At 47.3% G+C, this 27493-nt stretch overlaps 1 long non-coding RNA gene across 1 annotated transcript; it reads left to right on the top strand.

Moving 5' to 3' along the window:
* The first annotated feature begins 576 nt into the window (after positions 1-576).
* On the top strand, positions 577-4647 carry LOC135908649 (uncharacterized). The gene is made up of 2 exons (XR_010566381.1): positions 577-663; positions 4023-4647. It is a non-coding gene; the product is annotated as an uncharacterized lncRNA (long non-coding RNA).
* Positions 4648-27493: the final 22846 nt, after the last annotated feature.

The raw sequence follows: 27493 nt of genomic DNA, 5'->3' as shown, positions 1-27493 counted from the left end.
CGTGTGGGCCCTCAAGGCTGCGGGCAGTGGAAAGAAGGGAGTCCTGCACGGGAAAAGGAGGACTGCCACAGATGCTAGAATGAGACTAAGGAGAAGGCTTCGCACTGAACAGGCGCCGCTTCCGTCTGTGGCAGGCGCCTGCTGGAGAGCGCGGACCGGGCCCGAAAAACACGGTGGCGTTTAATTAATCCTGTCCGACGAAGTGGCCGCGCACACGCTGGTGTTGCTGCTGCAGCGTGCCGGCTGCTGCTGCTGTTTTTATTGTCGTTGCTTACTGTTCGCTTTCTCCTTTCTGCTCTCGAATAACCTCTGTTCTTACCTTGCTACTCAACCTATGATGATGTAAACATTAGTTCGCGAATAGCCTTATTGGTGTAGTTCACGTAACAATACGTTGGCACAATAATCTTCTAATAACCGTGTGGCACGGCTGAATCTGCAGTCGTCACGGCGCACCCGTAACCTTGTGATCAGTTACGTCACGTTGGCTTCTCTATATATGTAACTTGCGCACCCGCAATAAACTCGTTCACCCAACTGCTGGCTTGGCTACATGGTAGCAGCGGAACACAGCTGATATGACGATAGCGTTCGCGTTACTACCGCCCCCGAAGCCTATGGATGCATCGCACGACCGTTGGATTGCCTGGAAAACTTGGAAAAGTGAGTTTCTGCTGTTTTCCACTGCTACGCAATTGAACAAGCAGCCAAAAGACGTTCAAGCAGCCACGTTGCTAGTTACCATAGGCGAAGAGGCTCGGAAGTCGTACAGTGCCTTCAAGTTCGAGGAAGCGGAAGAAATGAAGTTGAAGTTTTGATTAAGAAGATTGAGGAGCATTACAAACCCGCAACGAACTTGACATTCCAAGAATTTTGTTTCGGTTCAAGGAACCAAAAAGAAGCCGAGTCGCTTAACGAGTGGCTAACAGAACTACGTGTGTTAGCGATAAACTGTGAATTCGGGGACCTTGAAGACCGCATGTTGCGTAGCCGAATCATTTTGGGCCCTCAGGATAAGAGCCTACAGCAAAGACTGATCGCGGAAAACCCGACGTACCAAAAGACGGTTGATTTTTGCCGTGCGCAAGAACAAGGCAAAGAGCACTTTCGTGTTATAAGAGAAGCTACGGGAGCCAGCGAGGGCGCCATAGTAAACGTGGTAGCAACAAGAAAAAACGTTTGCTACAAATGTGGGGGCCAAATGCACCGCAGTGACACGCGCCCAGCAAAAGGAAAAACATGCCGGAAGTGCGGAAGGCTGGACCATTTCGCTCGAGCATGCAAGTCGTCCAAGTTTCCGCGCAGTGCCAACCAACAAATGCGAGAGTTACGAGCCGAAGACGACGAACTTTTTTTGCAAGCGTCGACTATCGGTGCGATAACCACCGATCACTGGAGCGCAACGGTCTACATTGAGGGCCATCCCACCATGTACAAGCTAAACACAGGCGCCGATCGTTGTGTCATTTCAAGAAGCGAAGTTGCAAAGCTGCCAGAAAAGCCTCGACAAGTGCAGGATTTTTTGGCCACACAACAGCCGCGCATGCGAAAGTCCAGTTGATGCTTTCAGCAAATGACAGAATCAAGGAACGAACGTTTTTTATTGTCGAACAAGATGTTCCTGCCACTTTGAGTGGTGCAGCAGCTGAAATCCTTGGCTTCATATACCGTATGCAAAACATACAGCATGAACTGTACCCGCCAGCGCAGCCTTTTGCAGACGTCTTCGAGGAACTCGGGCAACTAAAAGACTTCGAGTACGACATGAAGCTTAAGCCAGACTCCGTGGGCATCGTCGTTCCAGCAAGAAGAGTTCCTGTGGCTCTTAAGGACAAGGTTACGGCTGAGCTACAGCTTATGGAAGCACAAGGCGTCGTAACAAAGGTCAAGATGCGTTGAACCGACTACCGGTGAAGCCGTGAATATGTGCAGCTATACTTCGCTCCTCCACATGGAGCACATAATTAGCCGCACGGCGAACTAGCCCAGGACGTGATTGTCATAACAAAGGTAACCGAGCCTACGAAGTGGTCGAGCCACATGGTTACAGTTGTTGAGGACAAGGTTAGAATTTGCCTCAACCCTACAGTGCCTAAAAAATTGCTGCTGCGCGAACATTACCCAATGGCAACCCTATAAGACGCAGCCGCGCAGCTGTCCGGTGCTAAGTACTTCTCAACGCTCGACGCGGCGTCAGGAATTTGGCAAATGACTCTGAATCAAGCTCTAAACTATGCATGATGAGCACGTCCTATGGAACACATCGGCTTCTTCAAAGGTCCTTCGGCATTGCGTCCGCTCCAGAAATCTTCCAAGCAGCTATGCATCGCTTGTTGGAAGGCTTACTGTGCGTACCTCTGGTAATGGATGATATACTACTTTGAGGCTGTACGAAGGAGGAGCATGACCACCACCTGTCACTTTTGTTGGCACGCTGTCTCGAAAACAACCTCCAGCTTAATCTCAAGAAATGCATTTTTTTGCAGCCCGAAGTCCGCTACCTAGGGCATATCCTTAGCACAGAAGGCCTCCGCCTGGACACTGGTCGAGTGAACGACATACTGGAAATGAAAGAGCCAAAGAACAGTAAGGAACTCCAAGTCTTTCTAGGCATGATGAATTATGTGCAGCGTTTCATTCCTAACATGTCCTTCGTGACTGCCTCACTGAAAACTTTGCTGCGCAGGCACATTGCATGGCTTTGGACCGAGGCTCAGCAACGAAGTTATGAAATTTTGCGTAAGAGCTTAGTGAACGCACCAATCCTTTCCTTTTTCGATGCAACTAAGCCGGTCACCCTTTCGGTCGACGCGAGCCAAATGGGAGTTGGTGCAGTGCTTATTCAAGACGGCAGCCCCGTTGCTTTCTCGTCACGCTCACTAACAGAGGCGCAGCAACGCTACGCACAAATTGAAAAAGAAACATTGGCAATTGTACATGGCTGCATCGACTTTCACGATTACATCTTCAGCAAGGAAAGAGTAACTGTCGAAACCCTTGGTGCCGATATTCAGCAAACCACTATATCAGTGTCCACTTCGCCTGCAGCGCATGCGTATGACTTTGCAGCGATATCCATTAAGCTGATCTACAAGCCAGGGAAAGAGCTGCTTTTGGCTGACGTCTTATCTAGATTCTCTAGCAAGCAACTCATGTAAGAAGAAACTGAGCAATCTCAAGTAAATGTGCTTGAATACATTTCATCTTCGCAACAGTGCCTGAGGGATCTTTCGGCAGCCAATGTAGATGCCGCTCTTGTCAAGCTTCAAAGTTACGCCGAAACAAGCTGGCCAGAAAAAAGCGAGGTACCTGAAAATGAGCGTCAGTACGGGTCATACATATAAGAGATGCACACGCGAGACGGTCTTGTTTTTCGCAGCAACAAGGTAGTCGTACCCTCTTCAAAAAAACAAAAGCGAGAAATCATGGTGCTGCTTCACGCTGCGCACCCGGGAGCGGAAAAGATGAAGGCACGGGCAAGAGACGCCATGTACTGGCCAAATATATCACATGAGATAGAGCAGTTTCGCAAAAATTGCGCTGTCTGCCATAAATACCAGCCGCGAAACGCGAAAATGCCTCTTTACTGCCACGGCATCCCAGAGCTGCCCTGGGAATTAGTTGGAATGGACCTACTCTTCCATGAGGGTCGTGAATTTACCGTAATTTTGGACTTTTATTCTTTCTTTTGTGAGATCCGCGAACTCCGTCAGAGCACTGCTAGCACTCTGACGTCATGGTGCGCAGAGCTGTTCTCCACACATGGTTTACCGCTTAAGCTGTGCAGTGATAACGGCCCACCGTTCAGCAGCCGGCTTTTCAAAGATTTCCTACAGCAGCTGGGCGTTCCCCATATTACGTCAAGTCCGTATCATCCCCGCTCTAATGGTATGATGGAAAGAGCAGTACAAGAGGCCAAAAAGCTTCTAAAGAAATGTTCACGTAACCGAGTTTACTTTCATATGGCGTTGCTCGAATGGCGCCACACCCCAACAGATGATATTCTAAAGTTTCTTGTGCAGAGACTCATGGGACAGCAAACCAGGACCTTGCTGCCTGTGCCCACCAGCCACCTCGTACCAGAGGCAGTATCAAACAAAGCCGTTCACAGCCGGCTCCAGGAGATCCGTCAAAGCCAGAAGGTCTACTATAACTAAAGAACGAGACACCTACCAGCCCTCTCTCCAGGTCAGCCAGTCGCTACATACGCGATCCTCCAGCGAACCTGGTCGCCTGCTATTCTTTTGAGGCCAGCCAACACGCCCCGTTCAGTGATCTTGAGAACGGGAGATGGTCGAGAAATCAGAGGCCCAAGAGATCACCTGCGGGACTTTCCGATCCATGGCGAAGGTAGTCCAGCAAAGGCTCCCGAAGAAGGCTCCAGAGAAGACCACTCCTCTCAAGAGCTACGCAGAAGCACGAGGACTCGCCAGAAGCCCTGTCGGTATCCGCAACCTGAAAGGCATATCTTATTTTGTTACAGCGCAAGCTTGAAAAGGACAACAGAAGGCACATCTGACACACACAGCGCTACTTTCAACAACAGATTTATTTCTCGTTCTCGTCGCTATATATACACCCTCGACCCGTCATACACCACGTGTAACATTTTTGGAAGAAAACAAAAGATATAAACTGGGAACCACACGTAGGCAGTTTCTTGACTCACATATTCAAAGACATGTACACGTTCAACGCGAACAAAGATAATCCAGCTCTTTTGAAGATAATGAAATGGAAGGTTTACTGACGCATGCATCGCCGAATGTTGCTATGTGTCTGGCTTCTATTATCAAGCGCGTCATTTCACACCTGCTTCTACTCATGATCACTGTTTCTTTAAATCTTGGTTTGCACTTGCATCTCTGGCAATGGATGGCAAGAAAGCCGTCAGCGGCCACGTTGTTAACTTTGTTACTATGTTCTCGTAGCCTGTCATTTATGCATCTACCTGTTTGACCGATGTAGGATTGTCCACAGCTGAGAGGAATACGGTATACCACACCGGCGATGCAATCAACGAATTTGTTTTTGTGTTCTTTTTCGCATGCGCTACGTGGGATTCTTTCCGGCCTTGTGTTTTTACAGAGGCTCACCAATTTATTAGGTGCCGAAAACACAACGTTAATGCCGCTCCTTCCAGCAATCTTCTTCATTCTATGGGAGAATCCGTGTATGTAGGGGATGACGCCAACCTTTGCTTTGTTCATGTCAGTGCTCGACAGGTGCACCTGCTCCGAACTGCTTTGCTGCGGCTTCTTAAGCAGTCCTTCTGCGACTGACAGAAGCACGTGGCTCGGGTAACCAGCGCAGCTTAAACGCGAGGCTTGCCGTTCGAAGCTATCGTACACTAGGTGTTGGCATGATTTTTTCAGTGCTTCGCTGAAACACATCTTCGCGATTCCCCTCTTCAGAAGCTTTGTATGCGCGGAATGAAATGGTAAAAGTGGCTTACTTGCCCTTTTGGTTTTTTACTGGTTACTGGTTTTGGTTTGGTTTTGGTTTCGTTACTCACCGATAACGAAACCTGCTGGTGTTACGAACCTAGGGCAAGTAAGCCACTTCAAGCCAATTCGGAGACTTGAATTGGGAAGAATTAGCTATAAGAGTTTATAGAGAATACCTTAGTAAATTGCGATTCCCTAATGATATTGCCTTGCTCAGTAACTCAGGGGACCAATTGCAATGCATGCTCACTTTCCTGGATAGGCAAAGCAGACGGGTGGGACTAGATATTATTCTGCAGAAAACTAAAATAATATTTAACTGTCTCTGAAGGGAAGAGCAGTTTAGGATAAATAGTGAAGCACTGGAAGTGGTAAGGGAATACATCTAATGAGGGCAGGTAGTGACCACGGATCCGGATCATGCGACTGAAATAATCAGAAAAATAAGTATGGGCTGGGGTGCATTTGGCAGGCATTCTCAGATCATGAACAGCAGGTTGCCATTATCCCTCAAAAGAAAAGTTTATAGGAGCTGTGTCTTACCAGTACTTGCCTACGGGGCAGAAACCTGGAGGCTTACGAAAAGGGTTCTACTTAAATTGAGGACGACGCAATGAGCAATGGAAAGAAGAATGATGGGGGTAACGTTAAGGGATAAGAAAAGAGCAGATTGGGTGACGGAACAAACGCGAGTTGATGACATCTTAGTTGAAATCAAGAAAAAGAAATGGGCACGGACAGGACATGTAATGAGGAAGGAAGATAACCGATGGTCATTAAGGGTTACGGACTGGATTCCAAAAGAAGGGAAGCGTAGCAGTGGGCGGCAGAAAGTTAGGTGGGCGGATGAGATTAAGAAGTTTGCAGGGACAACATGGCCACAATAAGGACATGACCGGGGTAGTTGGAGAAGTATGGGAGAGGCCTTTGCTCTGCAGTGGGCGTAACCAGGCTGCTGCTGCTGCTGACGATGATGATGTCTGTCGTGAATTCGGCAATAAAAGGAAGATGCCGGAGCTCTCTAGGAGTAGGGTTGGCAATGGGGGAATGCAAAGCCGAAAGAAGTGGTTTGTGGTCAGTAAGAATGATAAATTCTCGCGCTTCAAGAAAGGACCTGAAATGCTTCCCTGCGATGCGAGGAGTTCCCGTCCGAAAGTACTGTGTCGGTGTTCAGTGTCGCGTAACTGGCGGCAAAACAGGAGATGGGGGGGGGGGGGTATGCACCATTAATACAATGGTGAAGAGCGACTCCCACGGCTTTCGAAGAAGCGTCCACCATAAGGCTAGAGGGAGCGGTCTGTGAAAGGTGATGCAGGAGGGTGGCTTGTGGAAGTTCGGTGTTAACGGTGGGGAAAGCTTGATCAACGACCGTGTCCCAAGGAAGTGCGATAGGCTCAGCTTACGAAATAGAAAGGAGTGCTTGAGGAGGCTGCACCAACTTAGAGCATGCACAGATAAAACAGCGATAAAAATTGAGGAGTCTGAGAAAACGTCGCATGCTACGTGCGGACTACATGTGCCATAGCTATCCATTATAGCCATGGCCACCTTCTCTTAAAACCGATATAGAGGGTGAGTTACTTCTGTCCGCAACTTGCGATGACGGAAGTGTTGATAGCTTGTAGGGCGAGATGTAGGAGACTTTGCGCGTAAACGCCAGTGAAGTTGGGACGCAAGAAATATGCTGACCTCCACACCAGTGCCTACTAACAAACGCAGTCATGTGGATCGGTCGGTTGTATTGAAAAGACGGCTTGACGTATGGCCATGATCGCCCACCGCGGTTATTGACGACGGTCTCGAGCGTTTCCCGTATGCCACGAACAGGGCGACACACATCGACGAGCCACGGCACGAATACGTCGGTAGTAGCAGCACACGGCCGGGATGAAAAACTGCGCTCAGGTTGTTGAAACGGCCATTGCGTGGAAGGCAGCGTGAGAGGCTGATGAGTTACAGGGTGTGTCATTGAAGTTGCGAGTGTTGACCAACTCCCGACGCAAGTCGGCGACTTGAGATGCGAGCTCTCTTACTGTTTCCCGAAGTGGATCCACTTCAGGAAGTGAAGCGCTACGGACAGGATTTATCACTACCGGAGCGAAGTCCATCGTATCGTCGGCCAGTTCCGCGAGTACCGACAAGGGCTTATGCTTAGCTGTGACGAGAGCCACGCGTATGTTGGCCGGAAGACGTTGCAGGAAGAACTCGCGCATTACGACCGTGTCCAAGGAGTCTAGTTTGTGACCAATGAGGTCTTGGAGGTGACACAGAAGCCTAGTTGGACGTCGGTCACCGAGCTTTTCATTGTTCAGGAGCCGCTGAATACGCCGATGCGCAGGCGGGACGAGACGACGAAGAGCCTCTTTGATAGTCGTATATGGCGTTTCCTGATGTGGCTGGACGAGGATGTCGCGTGTCTCAGCCATAGCCTGTAGCGGGAAAGCATCAAGCAGTTCATACTTGCGAAACACCTACGTGACGCGATGACTGCGGAACTTGTTCTCAGTTTATATGAATCATGAAGTGGTATCGGCGAACCATAACTGTGGTAGCGCAATGATAGCTGTAGCTCCTATAACAACCGGATAAGGTACCTGACTGGCTGCAGAGGTAGTAGGAGGGGAAGCATATTTAGCGCCAGCAAACAAGGACAGAAGGGAGACGACCACACAATGCGCTCCCTTCCGTCCTTGTTTGCTGGCGCTAAATACGCTTTCAATTTACCAACACGCCCAACAAATGGCAAAGTAGGAGGGGAGTTCAGATCATACGGAGTCTGGGTTTGATCCAACGAATGCGTTTGTAGTCCGGGTCACCAGTAGCTATGGAACCAAAGAGCACAGTTAAGAACACATGGTTAAGAGCCAAATCGTCGTGTCAAAGCAATGACCACTGAGACACTCTTTGTTCGACCGATCCTAATCACTTGGAGAGGGAAAGAGATTTTCGATGTGATGATATACTTACAAAGTAGAAATTGACCAAGTTGACCTCACGTCTTATGAAAACAGAATAGGATGAAAGAAGTCAAGCGTGCGATGACAAAATTGGCGGAGCCTAATTACAGCGCAACTCTCGAATGCAGTTATCGTCCTTATGATGTAAACATAGTTATCAAACCTAAGACTGGCATCGAATGGAATTTAAACCTTGCGTTGACAGCCCTGAAAGTGTGCACGCATCAAATGCTCTGCTGCGCTAAAGATATACGCGTGCGCTCACTGCGCTCGCTGAGGGCAATACTCTGCGCTGCTGAGGTTCAGATTACAGGTTTTGATGTTAGCGGGGGATAATTATTCATTATTACATTTTTTCTATTACGAGGTACGTAAATACTAGCCTGCGCTTTGAAAGGCAGGTTTGGCAAGCGCTCACCTTTAGACTAAACACGTTAGGCATGACAGCTACCTTCTTTTTGTCCTCTCTTAAGGCGGGTGCTTGTAAAACGTGATAGTCTGAAACAACCAACCCAGCAACACGTTGTATAAAGATGCGCTCATATAGTTTAGATGCTGCTTAGTGGTTTAGTAATCATAATAGGAAAAACTGGTACGATACAAGAATATTGCTGCCAAATAAATTTTTAGATATCATTTGTCATAAGCTGCTTGTTCATAAGTTTCTTCTGTTGTGCTTACAGGCTCACACATACTTGACAGCATCGTTTAGCGGATATACCTTTGTATAAGTAATTGTGTCTCCGCTTTACAAGGTCACAAATGAAGTTTTTCGAAGGTCCCCATAGATAAGGACTCTTGTCTCGCCTTGAAATACTGCATTTGTCTAATACAAATTGCTTACGAATTGAAAGTTGTTCGGCTGCAAGTAAATCAATATATAGCAACTGTGAGATGTTCATGCCCGACATATCTATCTTCATAACGCAGACTTTCGAAGCGTTTCCTTGAAGAACAACTTTCAGGGGGTCGCAATAATGCCATTGGCCTCCCGCAAAGGAACTTTTCGTAAATGCTGTTCACAAGTTTACCTATTGGTTTATTCACATTCGAGGTTATATCTCGCCACGTAGATAATACGCGCAATCGAACGCAAAAACCAGGTAAGGGCGGCCCGTAACAAGGGCATTAGTTGCCGGTTTGTCCCGGTATAGGTATGACATCAATTTTACAAGAGACACAAGAGAAATGCCGTCGGATCGCGTAAGCTGTCGAGACGCTGCTCGGTGAAGATTCAGCGTACGGGGCCGATTGCATGAACGGGCCAAGAAGGCTCGTTAGGGCGCGACCACTCGTTCAATCCTCAATTAAGTGGCGCGGTGATGCGTGATTGCAAAGCAGTCAGGCGTGGCTTGATCACTGTTGGGACCTTGATTGTTCGGTGCCAGGAGAACGCTAACAAAAGCTGGAAGCCTTATCAGTAGGCCGGTCGTGGATGGTGCTTGTTCCCTTCATTGCACCCGAGCTGTCCTTTAGCGTGCTATGTAATTGAACCAGCCCTGTGCGACATCAAAAGAGCAATCATTGCTGCCCAATGCTGCGGTAAAATTAGCGCGTCCTATCGACATGTGCGCGCGCAAATGCTGCAAATAGAGACACAGGATGCGCCTGCGAGGATACTCTGGCAAGGTCCAATATTCGCAGAAATCACTTAATGCTTGAGGGCACGAGGAAAAAGACGCATGTATAACTATTTCTGGAGCGTTCTATTTGCTGTTGGGGAGTTCAACACACACCTGCCTGAAAGGTACCAGAATGTCATCCAGAACAGAACCACGCTCCAGTTTTGTGCGCAAAAGCTGGCGCGTTTTTTGGCCACGCAAAAAGCGACATTCTTTCTATCAGTGGTCGGTCACGTTGACAGCCAGGGGATGCCCAGGCTAACGAATTTAACTACTAAGAATTTAAGAACTTATCTACTAAGAACGAATTTAGCTACTACTTGAAGAGCACGGGGAAAGACCCCGTGATCTTCAAGCTTGAAAGAACAACTTCGTTGCAAGCTTTCAAATTCAGATGTTCAACTTCACTGCCAACTGGCGTTTCCTTTGTGAGCCAAATGGCTGAATTGCAGACTACGGCCGAAAAGGTACGGAGTGGATCACTAATAATGAAGCAGTCAGACAACGACTAAAGACACGTTACGAAAACTTTTGCCTGTGGCTAAGGGAGGGGAAACAGAACAGGCTCCGGAGCATTCACCGGCGAATGAAATAAGACGAGAAACTGAAAATAAATAACAGAAAGTGAGGAACGAGAACAACTATCGGAGCAGGAACGTGTTGCGGAACAGAAATTCGCGGTGGAGAAAGAACAGCTAAGACGTGTGGCGGGCAACGTACGACTCGGGCGGAATGAAGACACCTTGACTGTGTTTCATGCGACTAATCGCCCACAGAGGCTGTCGATAGAGCGGCTCGGAGGACTGAAATTGAGAACGTTTGGTGCGGAAAATACGCTACGTCCCTCTGTTTGCATATTTCTCCTTTTGCGGGGTTGGTTCCCTCTGTCGCTGTACCTGTTCCGCCATGTGGCGGCGAAACACATCTGGACGGTTGCGAAGATAAAACAGCGCATCAAGAAGGTTAAGAAGGAAGACGACTTGGAAGAAGAAAATTCAGAAATGTGGATAATGGTCCATATCGAGAATAGTGATAAAATTAACGTAAGAAAATGGAGAATACATAGAGCGCAGTACAGGTAAAATAAAGCGAAGACGGGTCCAAGAAGAGGCCATTTCTGCTCTCCAGCACCAAACAGTGATTTCAGGCGCAGTTACAAGCCTCTTCATCAGCCGAGGAACATCGGGCGAGGAGCACTGTCAAGGTCTCGTAGTGGTAAATACGACGCAACGAACCTTAACTTACGAATGGCCTTCATGGAGCATGAACATAAAACACAGATACATCTATCATCCAAGGAACCCGCAGTACAAACCAAATAGCAAACTCTAATAAAGAACAAACTACACACTGCGAGTTAATTCCCCACAGTCTGTAAAGTCCTCGCCCACAATATGTTCGATAGTTCGAAATATTTACGTTAAGTCCACCGGCACTGCGGCGTATCGTTGTCGTCGCTGCTTCCGACGAAAAGTCGTTGGGCCCACCGATGCGACGTGGATTGGACGTCGCTGTCTCCGCCGTCCTGTCCACGGTCGATCTGGTCACGGGGTCAGCACGGCGGGGTGACCGAGGCACCTGAATCGCCGGTGCCTCTCTGCGGTGCCTCGCTGAGTCCGCAAGCCTGCGGATCATAGCTGCAGTGAGTCCCGGAAACGGCGCCGCTAGCGCGCAGCTGAGGTCTCCGATGGCGCGCCCGCTCAGCTCAGGAGTCGCGGACGCTGAAGAATAGCCTTCACTATATCGCCGCCGTCGCCTCGACGAGCCATCTGTCGCGTCCGGCCTCTAGCTTCTTCCTTCTACCCGTCGTCCCAGGGCGCAGCTGCTCTGCTCTCTCCTGCTGCGCGTCATTTCGTAGCATTGGCCACCTAGATCCACGTGCATTTTTTCTGCTTCTTGACGCTTCACATATTGTGTTCTTTTCGTTTGACCACTTCCCTATTTTCTCACACCATCTTTTTGTCTCTTCCACTGCCCCCTCATTCTTTCCTGCCTTCTTCTAACGCGACAGCATTAAGGAGCTCATGTCGCAGAAAAGCCGCTGTTGTTGGCGTCGGCGGCGTTGGCCGTGAGCGAGAAATTGCGGAAGCCAATTCACAAATAAAAACCACTTGCAAGATGGGCTGGGTGGGAACCGAACTAGGGTCTCCGGAGTGCGATGCGGAGACGCTACCACTCAGCCATGAGTTCGATACTTCAGAGCGGGACAAAAGCGCCTCTAGTGAATGCGGTGTTTCCTTAGAAACGTGCCATAGAAAGTTATACTGCGGTGTATATTGGTAATTATGAGCATGTAAATTACAGAAGTCGTAGGTAAACGCGTAGCGAAATACGTTTCCACTACATTTCTTCTGCGCTTGGCGGGCACGCAGAGCCATCTTGCGGCAAACACAGAAGACTCCCTCCTCGCAATGTACTGCGCTGCCCCGTCAGGTGGCGCGCCACTCGCCCACTGCTCCCCTTCGTCTCGTTTGAGCGCACTGGGGCCGTGCGGGGACCGGTGCGAGGATGCCCCGATACCCTTGCGTTTAATAAGTTTTCTCGCTCTCTCCCCTTTTAACTTTCAGCATGCGTCACTTGAACCCTCGTGTTTAGGCGACGCGGCTCATCTTTCCGCCCACAGCGCGATTCCTAAGTGCAGCGTCCGATGCGGGACGACTCTGATGTGATCACTGCGCCGTAGCGCGTCTGGTGGGAATGTGTCCCCTGCGATGTGTGCCGTGCTGCTGGCGAGGAGTCATGCATCTGCGTGGTGCTCCCAAGCGAGATAGAGGACGATCCCATCGAGGCATCAGCCCCATGATCGCGTCCGCCTTCATGGCGCGTCGCGGCCCGGCTGTCCGTGCCGATAACGACGTTTGGCTCGCGTAGGTCGTTTCTCCCTCCGAGACACCGAGTTCCTTGGTTAGTTCCGCTTGCTAAGCCGCACGTTTCGTCTTTGTGTGACTCAAGAACATGCCGAGCGAATGAGTGGGCGGTGCGAACAGGGTGCGATAACGCTATCGCGTCCACTCTTGAATGCGAAGCTTAAGCATCCTCAAATTTTTTTCTTCTTTTACTTCTTTTCCCAGTTTCCGTCTCAACTCATGACAAGCACCGGGCGAGGAGCATTTCATCCTGTGCACTGCGAGCCTTTCCTCCTTTCTAACTTGTGCGGGCCGCACATAGGCTTCTTGCACGCGTTGACATCCAGTAGTATAGAAGTGTTCGGATATGATTTAACGAGTTCTGCGAAAGAGATGCGCGATGTCAGCGCATACAAGGTCGTCGGAGAGCCGCTGCGTAGCCTTTAGCTGCCGCAGTATAACTACAGAAACCGAAAAATGTTGGCCGCGCAACTACTCGACCTCCGTGCATCGCCAGCCGCGGCTTGTATGCGGTTGTGAACTATTGCGTCGACATCGGATTCCACTCGACGCTCGTGTACTTAGGTTTAGGTCAACGTTAAAGAATACCAGTTCTTGAACTTTAATTCTCAGTCACCCACTATGACGTGCCTCATAATCGGCTTGCGCCTTTGGCACGTAAAACCCCAGAATTTCTATTATTTGATGCTCGACGAAGGGCCGCAGAATCCGTTAACTGGCAGCTTGTCTATGTGACGCTTCTCGCCATCTCATCGTGTTTATCGTGAACTGAAGCATATTGTTAAGACCAGGTCACAGCCGCCATAAGGAAGGGCCTACCTGGACAATCTAGAAACATAAAAACGTCAAAATAATAACCATGAACGTACTTGCATCAACCACTAGTATCGTCATCACGTATTTTAAGTTTACTTTACAATTCTATAACTCTACGACGAGCCTCAAAATACGAGGCCTAAGCCACGGCTCCACGCGGAAATCACCGCGGTTTGGAACCAGTATGATACCTAAGCATTGTGTTTCAGCACCGGTTCTTTGTCCCGTAAAGCAGTAATATTCAATGGACATTGCATTAAAAGAATGTGGTGGGGCCTTGCTATTGCTTTCCGCAAAACAGGTTAGTGCATCGAGAACGAAGGACGTTATACGAAAAAGGAAATAGAAAAGTAGTTTTTTATCGCCCTGCTCTTTGATTCGAGGGTAAAAGACGCGTTTAACTATACTCCACTCGATACACAGTAGGCAACACTACGAAGGCATCAGAGACTGTTCTGTCTACGCGTTCATGAACAAAACATAGTTGGTAACGTGCGAAAGAGGACGCGTAGCTAGGCATCATGCATTCAGACGTAACATTGAGTTTCGAAATTGAATATAACATATTGTCACGCAGCAGTGATGGTGAAGAACACAGTAGCAAAACTATGAATTACGAAAGAGAGATTTTATTGGGTGGGCCTGTGCCCAGAAAAGCAAGTGACACTCGAAGTACAACGATAGCGGCGAACACAGTTGGCGATCGTCGACACCTGATCACTGGTCAAGCACGTCAGCTTTTATGCATGAGTCATTGAAGGTTCCGGTGCAATCGCTGGTGGCTGCGTGATTGCCAGAAACTACGCAATTCGTGTCGCCCATGCAATCTGGTTATACAAGGTTCGGTGAGGACATACACAACAGATAGCATCAATGCTAACATTCGCGTAAGTTGCTAATCATGCAGGCGCGTCTTGCGCTGAGCGATAACTTCTAGCGGGCGAAATGCAGTCCCGAGAAAATAATAAGTACTCGTGACAATATTTAGCCCCGCGTGAAACTTTTAAGCCCTTCCTTTCTTTATCTTGCAAGGGCTGTATTGAATCCACATGCGGTAACTTCACACTTCTTCTTCCACTTCACTTCTCAATCTTCCCACTTCAATCCACTTCGTTAACTTCTTCCGCTAGCAAAACACACTTGTAACGCACCAGGACACTTGAATGCATATTTCGAAGCCATAATCTCACACACTCTGCACTATACATACGCATGACCCATAACGTTGCGATTCTTTTCGCTAAATATAGACAAGCTGTCTTGCTTAGTTCAACGACTATACCGGAGAAACCAACTACGAGCCTCGTAGGGCGCCGTAAAAAAAAAATGGTTCAGTAATTATTTGCGACGCTTCTTAGTGCGGCAGAAACATGAAACTATCCCCTCGCATCACATTTACCATTTCATGTATTCTCCTTTAACTTGAAGATACTATACTGAACAGTAACTTTAGGACTGCGAGAAATATTGCGGACAATGGCAGTATGATATAATTAACACTTGAATAAGTAACTTTCTGTGAACGCATTAATTATCCTACATTTGTTCTTCTTTATTCACAACATGCTCACTAGTTCAAGTAAGTATACACAACGTGCCTTACGTAGTTCACTGAGGAGGCTGGGAAAAAGCAACTGCCTGACTTGTATGATGCATAAAAATTGGGATGACGCGAGTATATAATTTTCAGGGCATATAATGAACGAGCACATTTGAAACTTTCGGTACACGTGACCAATATAGTGGTCGTTATTTCAAATAAACATTACGTTTTTGCCGGTTTTTTTCCCTCTAGAAGCGGAAGATGCTTTAAGCGTATATAACTGCTCCAATGGGTCAAAAATTTAAAAAAGCTTCTTGCTGAGCTAGTTGGTTCATGACTTAAAAAGAGAGGTTACGGTGCCAAACAGCCGAGGAGAAAATGAGACACAAATGACCCATAGAGGCGCAAACTTCCAACGGTTTAGTTACCAGAACCCACGTAAATTTATACAAGAAACCAAAGTCAACAGTAATCACAGAAGAGATAGGCAGGAGTGAAAGAATTAACACTGTTCGTATACGCTGCAGTTTTCTGTACTGAATTATCATGGCAGGCAGTACATATAAGCGCGCGTGCTTTACAGTCGTAATCCGAGCATCCAACCAAATGTGGCAGCTGCACGTTCTAATCTTAGCGCCGATTAGAGGCTATCATTTATGAGTGGCATTTCATTGTCACTTAGTGCTAGTGACGGCGTGCCAACGCACTTATTTCCTGCTCTTTCTATGAAGCCTCGATTATCTCCCTTTCAGTGCTGTTTCTGGCTATCCTTAGAAAGGTCATTTTTTTCGAGGAGTGGCATATAACCACACCGCTTGCATTGGTCTGCCAAGTGGCCGCCGATGTTGCTGCTGACCGCCGACCGGTGATCTCTCGCTCGATCGTTGAAATCGTCCCGTTTGTCTAATATACACCTCGCCACACTTGAGGAGAATATTGTAAACGACATCGCTAACGCCATCAGTGTAGCGTGTGACGTGCTTCTTGGAGCATGTAGCCGGCAGCTTATTCACTATTAAAGGCCAAATTTTGGCCAATTTGCCATGGTGCGGAAAACACAATGCGAACTTCTTATCTGGTTGCAACCTTTTCTATATTCTGGGACAGCTTATGTACGGGGTCGTCCACTCTTAGGGTGAACGCGGCTCAGCGTGGCATCGCTAGTGTGTCCGGCGCGACCGCGCATCGAAGCGGCGCAGGCGCCCAGGGTCGACCCAAGGGATTAGAGCCGGCTTCGCGGGAAAGCGCGCTTCGCTCACTGAAGCATTTTCCGGCTGGTTTTGTCTACGGCTTGCGAACAGCCTGCTTAGGCAATATGCATGAGCAAAAACGAGCTCCTCAGTGCATAAACGAGATCGCATTTTTTTTTGTTGAAATGATGAGGGTAAAAGAACAAAGTTATTTTTTGCGCGCTATTTATTAGGCTGGGGACACGTTCTTTTACTGCCACCGCTGTTGGCGCAGTGTATCGGGAGAAACCCATCAGGCGCGCTTTTCATGATTGGGTACATGACGTCATGAGCCTAGCACGCCGTTTCGCGCATCTCTTGATACTTATAACGAAATCAGTTAACTTAGATAAATGACCGACTCCCGCCACACATTTCACAGAAGATTAGAGAGGGATTGGTCGATCGTGCATATATATATATATATATATATATATATATATATATATATTAGATCAGGTTTGTGATCGATTGCGCCATTAAGGAGGGCAAACAAGAAAGAGTACTTCGACAGTAACTAAGCTGTGACAACAGCTGCTCCGCGCCTCTCTTATTGCCGTGTTAATGCCGCTGGTAACTGTGGGTGGATTGCATTAAGTGATGTAGGAAATTGCACTCTGCGGCATAGCTACTGATTTGGCAGTAATTTTACGTGTCATTTTCACTTCTCTAGATCCAATAAAAACATACAGCTTATATTATTTTGTCATACTTCATGTAAAATCACCGAAGCAGTGCCGGCCATTGCCGCATACGTGTCGCGATAAGTCACATTCTCATTTAGAGGAATCGTTGATAATTCCTTTGAAAACATTGACAACCTGATGTAAAATTGGTGGCGCGGACATGTTCCATATTTTTTTTATCGCTGGAGTCAATGCAACCAAAATGCGAAGGCTGTTTCTGCCCAATTTGAATCGGTGGGTAAAGTTGAAGATCGGTAATCGACGTGTCTGTTTTCTAGCTTTCATTCTGACTTGCCGGCTAAATAATTGGTTCTTCGCTTCCAGTTCATTTCACCTTTTCATTCGAAAAGATAATTTGTGAATTCTGGGGTACACGTGCGGAAGCAACACATGGTCTCGGCGTTACGCCATAGATATGGGAAGCGGATAAATTTGGTGAGTACAAAGAACTGATATCTATTTCTTTCGTTCTTTTTTTGAAGGCGGGGCTAGGCTGAGTGGGTAAAACCCAATACCGGCAAAGGAACGCCGGACAAGGCGCGCCGTCGCGGTCCAGTCGCCGGCCCGTGTGTCGGTCGAGCCCGCGGTCACGACGCCGGTCCGGCCTCGCCTGCAGACCGGCCGGTCGTCGAACGGGCTCTGCAAAAGCCAAGCCCGTGCCAGCCCAGATGGCTGACGTCGGGCCGTCTGCCTTTTGACTGGCCATGGGTGCCTGGCCCATCTTGCGCCGTGCTGATTTGTTTGCTTAACTCAGTCAACCGTCTCTTATCAACTTACGATGCTGATACGCTGCTGCCAATTTCACCACGTCTTTTCGTCAATGTTTCCTTTCGTGTCTAGCTTCACAGAAATCTTATGTAAATGCCATTCGCTTCTTTGCTCTCGCACTTTGACATCGTTGCCGTGCATCTTTCTCAAACAACACAATGTATGCTAGAAAACTGACGCGTCGCCTATAGATTGTCTATTCCTACCACCTATTCAATATTGACAGAAACAGCACTCGAATGCTACGTGCATTTCCCGGGGGACACACACAAAAAATAAATAAAATGAAGACGGACGCGCCACCTATTTTACATCAGCTTTCCAATGTTATCTAAGAATAAATTGGTGATCCCTCTAAATGAGAATGAGACTTCCCTCGACACGTGTGCGACGATGGTAGACACCGCTTCCGCGATCTTAGATGAAGTATGAAAAAAAAAGCGAGTTGCAACTTGTTATTCGATCTAGAAAGATGAAAATGGCATGTAAATTTACTGCCAAATCAGTTGCTATGCCGGAAACAGCGGTTTCCTACATTACTTAAAGCAATCCGCGGCCAGTTATGAGCGACATTACCACAGCAATGAGAGAGCCGCGGAGCAGCCGATGTGACTCCTTATTTATCGTCGAAGTACCCTTTCTTGCCCTCCTTAATGGTAGAATCGATGACAAACATGATCATGTATATATGCACGATTGAACAATTCCTCTCAAATTTCCTGTGAAATTTATGACAGGCGCCGGCGCATTTTCTTAAGTTAATTAACCGATTTCGTTATAGTACAAAGAGATGCGCAATACGGCGCGCTAGGCTCATCATGTCGTGACCCTAATCATAAAAAGCGCGCCTGATGGGTTTCTCCCGACGCACTGCGCCAACAGCTGTGGCAGTAAAAGAACATGTCCCCAGCCTAATAAATAGCGCGCTAAAAAAGAAAATTTGTTCTGTTAACCTCATCACATCAAAAAAAAAAGAAAAAGAAAAAAATGCAACCTCGTTTCTGCGCTGAGAAGCTTGTTTCTGTTCATGCACGTTGTGTAAGCAGGCTGTTCGCAAGCCGTAGACAAAACCAGCCGGAAAATGCCCCGGTGAAAGTGCAGCGCGCTTTCCCGCACCTCGATCGCCTGCGTCGGGTGAAGTGCACTGGCCGCAAAGCCCGAGCGTGTTCGTTTTTGTTTTTCTTTTCAGTCATTCTGCACTTCTTTCCCGTGTCTTCAGCAAGAGTCTTTCGCCCACACCCGTAATAACGGAGGGAGGAAGTCGAGCACCTTCCAATCGGCTAACCTGCATCCTGTAACAAGATTGTGCTCGCATTACTTCATTAATGCCGAAAGGAGGCATGCGTTAGCTATTCCCCTCTGAAACCAGTTTAGAATGTGCGCTGTCAAATGGTAAAGGGCTTTTCTTAGTCCTTCGGTTATAGATGCAGAACACGTGGGCCTTCGTGGAACTACGTTTAAGGTCCAGAAATTAAATTGAGTTATTCTGTGGTGTGATTCCCAGGTGAAATCTACTCCACCAGACTCTGTCCATGCAGAAGATGGCAGTTAAGTCTACCACAGCAACGTCAAGGCTACGCGCAGTTAGATTTAAAAGCACAAGTTAGTAATCCACATATCTATAAATTCTAGTTACATTAAAATCCACGATTTTCGCAAAGATGAGCTTGTCAATGGATGAAATATATATACGCCGCATAAAACTGGAGATACAGAAGAGCCGATGCTTATGCCGTCTTTTTGAACGTAACTAGAACCATTATTACAGACGATGGTGGACTGTAAATAGGATTGTAAAATCTCCAAGAACTGATCAGAATTAATTCCAGCATTGCGCTGGAAGTTCACTTCACCCGATGCTTCATAAGTTTAACGAACTGCGTTAAACAGGCCACGCTGAGGTACGGAATAAAACTGATCTTGCACATCAATTGAAGAACCGGTTCGTAGCCAACTTGTCTTCCACCAAATCTTGCACCAGATCTGTCAAACTGCGCACGAAGAATGGCTCCTGTACGTCCCGATTGCTCAGGATGCGTTGCAGATAACTGGCAGCCTGATTTCGCCAAGTACCTGTCTCGGATACTACGACTGTAGGAGAGCACTCAGGCTTGTGATTCTTAGACGTGAAGAAGACTTCAAGGCTCTTATCCGACTTGTTTACTGTCTTTCAACGTTCGAGCCAGAGCACCGGTCGGTGGTCAACAGCAACATCGGCGGCCACTTTGCAGGCCACTGCAAGCGCTGTGGTTGTATGCCGCTCCTTGAAAAAGCGACCTTGCCAAGGAAAGCCAGAGACAGCATTGAAAGGGAGATAATCGAGGCTTTCTTCATAAAAGGAGCAGGAAATAAGCGCGTTAGCACGCCGTCCCTAGCATTAAGTGAAAATGAAATGTCATCCCTAAATGATAGCCTGTAATCGGCACTAAGATTAGAAGGTGCAGCTGCCACATTTGGTTTGATGCTCGGTTTACACCTGTAATGCACGCGCGCTTATATGTACTACCTGCCATGATAATTCAGTGGAGATTACTGCAGCCCACGAGCAGTGTTTATTCCTATCACCCCTGCCTATCTCTTCTGTGATTACTTTTAACTTTGCTTTCTTGTATAAATTTGCGTGGGTTCTGGTAAGTAAACAGTTGAAAGCTGGCGCCCGTATGTGCCATTTGTGTACCACTTCCTCCTCGGCTGGTTAGCGCCGTAGCCTTTCTTTTCAAAATTAAGGTTTAGCAATTTACACTTAACCCCGATTCGACACACACATCTGAATATTTGTCTGCATATTGCCCTTAATATTCCCCACAATTCTTCAAGATGTAAACTTCGCGGAATATTTAGTTTTTGCAGAAAACCGTAAAAAATCGCGATAACCTCTTCAGAGCAAAAAAAGAAAAACCTTAAGCAGTCATGTCATATTGTGGAATGCACTTGACCTTAGTCGTGTAATCGTGTAACTGCCGCTTAATTAGTGTCTCATGTCAAGCTGCCGTTTGTTCGTGCAGCTTTTACCTGCAGCCTCCTCCGTCTTTTTTGATGGGAAATAAACATTATTATTATTATTATTATTATTATTATTATTATTATTATTATTATTATTATTATTATTATTATTTATCTGCACCTCAGGCACCCTTTTTTTAAGTTGATCTGATTCGAATAGGAAGAAATCGTTCTGCCTCGCAAAAGAATTCTGGCACTTTAGTGCCTTTATTCTGTGTTACAAAAGGAAAACGAACTTGATTGTTACATTACATTACAATTACAATAGCTGTGGCCATAGCCGCAGGAAGTCGTAACACTAATTTACCGGCGACTATTTTTACACGCTCTTCAGTGTGGCATTAGCTTAAGCGGCAGGTAGTGGCCACTATTTGCCTAAATATAGGAAACATCAAAATCATTTGGCAGTTTAAATACTTTGTAATTTTTCGCCTCTCTGTCATGCACTTGGATTAAAACCCGCAGTCGTTGCTTAGTCGCTGCGGTTTTGGGCTGCTGAGCACGAGGTCGCGGGATCGAATGCCGGCCACGGCGGCCGCATTTCGATGGCGGCTAAATGCGAAAACACCCGTGTGCTTAGATTTAGGTGCACGTTGAAGAGCCCCAGGGGGTCCAAATTTCCGGAGTCCCCCACTACGGCGTGCTTCATCATCAAATCGTGAGTTTGGCACCCAAAACCTAATAATTTTTAACTTGAACAAAGCAAAACAAGTTGTTGCTTAAAATATTTATTTACTATTGTACAACGATGTTCAAATAACAATGTTCAGACTGCTTTTGTTAGCGCCCAAATTTGTAAACCCCTCTCACATGATACTATAATTGGAGCTCGCGAGGTACCTGAATAAATAAATAAATCACATGTTTTTAGTTTTACTTAGATAAAAAGAACGGCGTGCGATTTAAGCCACATGGTGATCATGCTTACACGCTGTCAGTCATCGTGACTAAGCGTGTTTACTGTGCATAATATACTGTTTTGCACTTGGCAGCGGAAGAAAGGGTTGATGCTTACATGTCGTGAACACATTAACAGTTATGCGGACTACCAAATTTTACAGTACTGAAGCCACTGGTCGTTCAGCGTTTGGAACAGTTTCGTACTACAGTAGTCCTCAGGCCGCAATATCGAGTCAGCACGAAGAAAATTCTTGCAACTGTGCAGTCAGTTTTGTAAATATGCGTGAGAGGTTTTTCTGCGGACCTGTTACAAACAATGATGACGGGCTAGTTGGTGAATAGCAGCCAAGATATGGGCTAGCAGAAGGAACAACAGCACGCGCACATAGAGAGCGCTGTTCTTGTCCTTTTGCTTACCTTTTCCACCACTGATTAATTTACAGTTGCACAAAACCTTCACAACTGGACGTCCATGACCTTCTATCCGTTTCAATCCCAGCATAATTACGGATAAGAGACGTTCATCAGGAGAATACACAGGGACCACTAGCATTTAGAATTCTGTTTCGTGCACCAGGATGTGCGCCACATGATGTCCGTGTAACGGAGCACAACGCCGAATTACAAGGCAGGGCCCTGTAGGCAGAGGCACCGCTATTATTTTGCAACATACACAAGTTTGAACGTACAAAATTTCAATGGAAAGTTATCTCCGCACAAAGAACGCACGAAGACAAAAGCGGGGCGTCGCGACTCTTGCCTCAACAGAAATGAAGAATGCTGCGCGATGGAGGTGCAATAAATGGGAGGGGTTAGAGGGGGGCGCCGCTCACTTTATGACACGAGCGCTTCTGAAGAAGCTGTGCGGTAGTAAACGGCAAAAAAAAAGAAGCCACGTAAGAGGACGCGTGCGTCTACTGCCGCCACCCACGGAGATGGGATAATTGACGCCGGCACGGCCGATCTGGTACAGGCCCACAGAGTTTGTTACGTGCACTATGCTGCACAGCAGTTACCCATCTTGGCACGGAACGCTGCAGCCGCTTCTCTGCGATGGCCGTTAACATTCGTATGCACCGAGCTTAAGCTTGGCTTCAATACTTGCATGCCAGGAGCTTGGGCCAAATGCTTCGTTCGTTGCAAGAATAACGAAAGTGCATAGCCACGGAGTCCTGAGGTGTAATACGTGAAAATGCGATAATAGTTACAACCCCATATAACCCGTTCAATCGCATTATTTCTTTTTTTGAATGCTTGACCAAGTTGCCACAGACATACCGCTGCGGCTAAGCGACTGTGATGATTTGCTGTTGAGTATGGGGTCACGTGTTTGATTGTCGGCTAGCCCGCGCACTTCAGTGGAGGCTATAACTCTTGTTTTCCAAGAATTCGATGCAAGTTAGGAATTCCACGTGCTTAGATTATTCAAGAGCCCGCCACGATGGCGTCCTTCATACCAGCCGCATCCCACTGAACGTTAGTATCAGTTAAGGGATTACAATCTATCAAACCAAATTTCCGGAGAACCGGAGAGGACACTACGCTACTGGAAGAAATATGCGCGCATGCGTTCCAAACGGCTCTTGCCACATGCTCCTGGAAGCGACATATTCATTCATGTCTGGCATATTCATCGGCTTGCAAAACGCGCGGGATATTCTTACCACAAGTTCCCCATAGAACGCTCAAATGAGGTTGAACGGAGGCAGGCGGAGTGCAAGCATTGCGTCGTGTATGCTGTGATTTGATGGAGAGCATACACAAACATAAGGAGGATGCACAAGAGCCACAATGACTGGACTCGTATTTTGCGCAAGGAGGCACTACATATGCGCAACTACTTCGGGCATGCTCGTCGAACGAACGTAACAAGCCGCAACAAATGCCATTTGCAAAGTGTGATTACAAGCAGCATAATATATGAGTGCTAGATACTACTAAGAAATTTTTGACGGGGCTTAAGAGGAAGCTTTAGCTCGTGTGCTCCTATCTAAATACATGTAGAAGGAGAATTCGTTTTTCTCGGCAACCACTGCACCAAATTTGACAAGGTTTGTTGCATTTAAAATACAGACTTAACATCTAGTGACTGTTGGTTTCGAATTTTCTATTTAATTCCTCATTTCTTTTATTGAAAAATGGCAAAAATTGAAAATTTTCAAAATACGAAACTATCAAGTTTACAACTCTGTAACTCAGTAACAAAAATTGACTAAACAATTCTGTAAATATCATCTAATAGTGCATCTAAAGCGGACAAAATTGATATGTTATTCATGAATCTAAAAAAAATTTTAATATGAAAACGCAGCTTTTGCAGAACCCTTGCAAACAATGTAACAAATTCACGTAAGATATAAAATGACGCACCAAATTTGTCCGCTTTCAACGATCTGATGAATGCCATTGACAAAACGTGATATCTTTTTTGATGCAGAGCTATTAATTTGTAAACTTCGTGCTTCTAGTCTTCTTAAGCTTTCGAATTTTTGAAAATCCTTGTAACAAAATTCAGGCCCTAAATCGAAATTCCGCTTCCAGCGGTCACTAGATTGTAACTTTCTCTCTCGAATGCAGCAAATTTCATTAAAATTGCTTCAGGGGTTATCTCAGAAAAGCGTTTTTGCGTTTTACATGTATTTGAATAGGCTGCTCCGGAGTTGGGCCCGCGCTAAGGCTTCCTCTTAATCTAAAAAGCTTCGCGTCATTATATTCGCGGCCGTACATTCGCATGTGATATTAACGCCCTTGAACTATATCGCTCGCAACTGCACGCGGAAGTGCACAGTGCCAGTTGTTCCTCTGTTTTCGCATAATCCATCAGTATTTTTCTCGCATCACCCAGTTTGCGCCAGTTTTGTTTTAGCGCAACACGTATGTATGTCTCTGTCATATTACTCTGGTGGGAGAGTTCGTGAAAGATGGGCCCGGTTTTTTCTATCGCACTCCCGGTATCGCCCTTCATATGCCCTCACTGCAAGGCTTGATCGAGTCAGAAAAATAATAGGCACATTGTGCTTGCCTTCATTACTGTGTGTATGTTTGAATGCTTCGCGCTCATTATTTTGCGACTTCAGTGTACTAACGTGCACCACAAGCTGCATGCAGTTGCATCTAGTGAGAAGCGAAGCTCACAAGCTCATGTCACCTTTAGTAGTGTACTTTTTTTAGGCCCGTGATAAACTTGCACATTGGAGGAAGAACGCGCGTACTCTGGGACTACTTTTGCCCGCACGATTATAACGGAGCCGCTACAACGCGTCAGGGGCGCTGCACACAACTGCTAGGAGGTTCGGCGCAGGAGCAGACAGGCCAGGAGCACGCTGTTCTCCCAGTACCCGCGGCCACCCGCAGATGCGAAGACGAGCTGCAGGAATTGATGAGCTGCGCCTGGGCGCAGCCGGTGCGTGGCCACCATGCGCGCCGCTTCCGCGCCGTCTCGGCTTTTCCACGGAACGAGCACGCCGCAACGTGGTCTAGAGAGTGCACGACGGATGATGCACCGCACGCGCGCGCCGAGAAAACTGCGTGAGCGCAATTACGCTAGGCTTAAAACGGGAACTTGCGGCAGGCGCTCACAGCGGGGTCACGAGACCTGCTTCGAGTGAGCAGGCGCTGGCCCGAAACGACCGCTGGACTCGGCGGCCCACGCGGGTGGCCCGAGAGAGTGCTGCGCGCCACAGCGTGCAAAGTCGCTCGCACAACGCAGTTCACTCCGCGAGCAAATGTAGCTGCCGGCAAAATTTTTCCCCAAGTCGGGTCTACCGTAAGTTGACAAAATGCTGTGACACATGTCGGAGAGATCTGATGCTAAGGAAGCTCACGCGGCGTTACGCAACACTTTCCTTTGTTATATATATGTACTGCCCTTTAAAAATATACCAACATTTTTCTCCTGAGTAAGCAGATCATGAGACAATGCCTCATGCGAGTTACCAAACAAGTCTTCCTTTATAATACCTCTGTCACGCGGGCATCCGCCAAGTCCGTTGAGCATGTAGCTTTGCGGCAGTGGAGCTGTAGCAGTGCTACACGGCACTGTGCTTTCAACGGGCGCCGTATGCGACTGAAACAGCGCTGCTGCGCTTACTTCCGCGTGCAACGGGCCACACATACAGTCGCTGTTAAAGTAATTTATAGTTTGTTTATTTTAGTGCAGTATGTAATCTATTAAAATCACAACGAGAAAGTTTGCTGTATGTTACCGCAAGACATTGGTTTTCCAAGCATAGCGAAGTTGAAAGTGGTGCTGGCCACACTGCGCTCTTGCTTTCATGCGTGGGTAGCGTGGGCGCGTGGGTCACTTAATCACGTGACTTCTCGCCAAGTTGCCTATTTTTCGAAGCTCCTGGGTACCGAAAATTGTGGTTGGAGACTTCGTTATTTTTTTTACTTCGTTTAGCGCCGATAATTGGTAGTGCCCAAATCGCACTCCCTGCGACGGCTCTCTCGAGGCAACAGCCCAAAAAGCCATAACTGAAACAATATCATAGCCACATTGTGGACAGTTGGCCTCTCCGACTAGTCGTCCCGGGCTGTCCAAGGCTGCCCGAGACGCTTCATCTATGCAACGTTCATTGGTGGAAAAACCCGCCTCGGGCACTCCGGGTCTGTCAGGGACGAATTATAATTGAATATGCGCACAGCAGCTCTCTCTGAGTACCAGTAATAAATTAATATTAAAGGCTATGCTTTTTCGCGCTGCGTTGGACATAAAAAATATGTGGTGTCCTAATTACATCCCACGGTGGCCTCGCTAGCGACTCTCGTAGAATGTGCTTCTTGGCGCCAGAAGCGATTGCAACCAAAAGCTCGCCATAGCAGCCAGGTTTTAAACATTACAGTTATTATTTATATGCGACTTTACAAGAAGGACACGCTCGCCATGTCCACAATAACTGGCATTGAAACTTCAGCTGCGAAAGCGCGCGCTATCAGGCGCCCACAACTCCACGCTGACCAAGTCGTCTCGCCGCGCCCGCAGGGGATGTCCGGGCCTGTATTCGACATGGACACTGGTTTCAGATCACGTGGCCAAACCATGGGGACCAGAATTTCCGCCAGTCCGTGTGTCGCCAACCGCGTTCAAATAGTTAGTCGACGTTTGCCGACCCACAATGCAATGTCAGACGAAGAACATGCGCGAAGCCGTTCCTGTGGACAAAAGGGTCGCCCTTTTGTTCGTCTCTGCTCACCTGCCGAGGAGAGAACAATCGCTCGCTTGTTCGATATGGGCAGATCCACGGTGAACATAACTTATCGTGAGTTCTGAGAAACTGGAGCAAGAGTGAGTGAAGATGCTAACTGGAAATGATATAGAGGATCACATCGAGGAATTCCATGCTTCTACCTAATTCCCGCAAGGTGTGGCCGCTCTGGATGGCCGCCATTTTCCAGTTTCTCCGTCAAAGGAACATGCCAGCGACTATTATAGTGAAAAAGGCTGGTAAGTACACGAATGAACGGTGAGCATTTAAACAAATAGGACAACAATAGGCGGTTCAAGTGGGATTAGATGCGAAATTAATGCGCAGAAATCTAGTTTTGTGGTTCTTGCCAGAAGAAATTGTTCGAAAACTAGGCAGTTTTTTTCTTACTGGCACTTGTCTACGATATTGTCACGTGATAGTGACGGTGAAGGATGAAACAATACGG

The sequence above is a fragment of the Dermacentor albipictus genome, chromosome 4, assembly GCF_038994185.2.
Source record: "Dermacentor albipictus isolate Rhodes 1998 colony chromosome 4, USDA_Dalb.pri_finalv2, whole genome shotgun sequence".
Taxonomy (NCBI): Eukaryota; Metazoa; Arthropoda; class Arachnida; order Ixodida; family Ixodidae; genus Dermacentor; species Dermacentor albipictus.
This window is presented reverse-complemented; position numbering and strand designations above follow the sequence as displayed.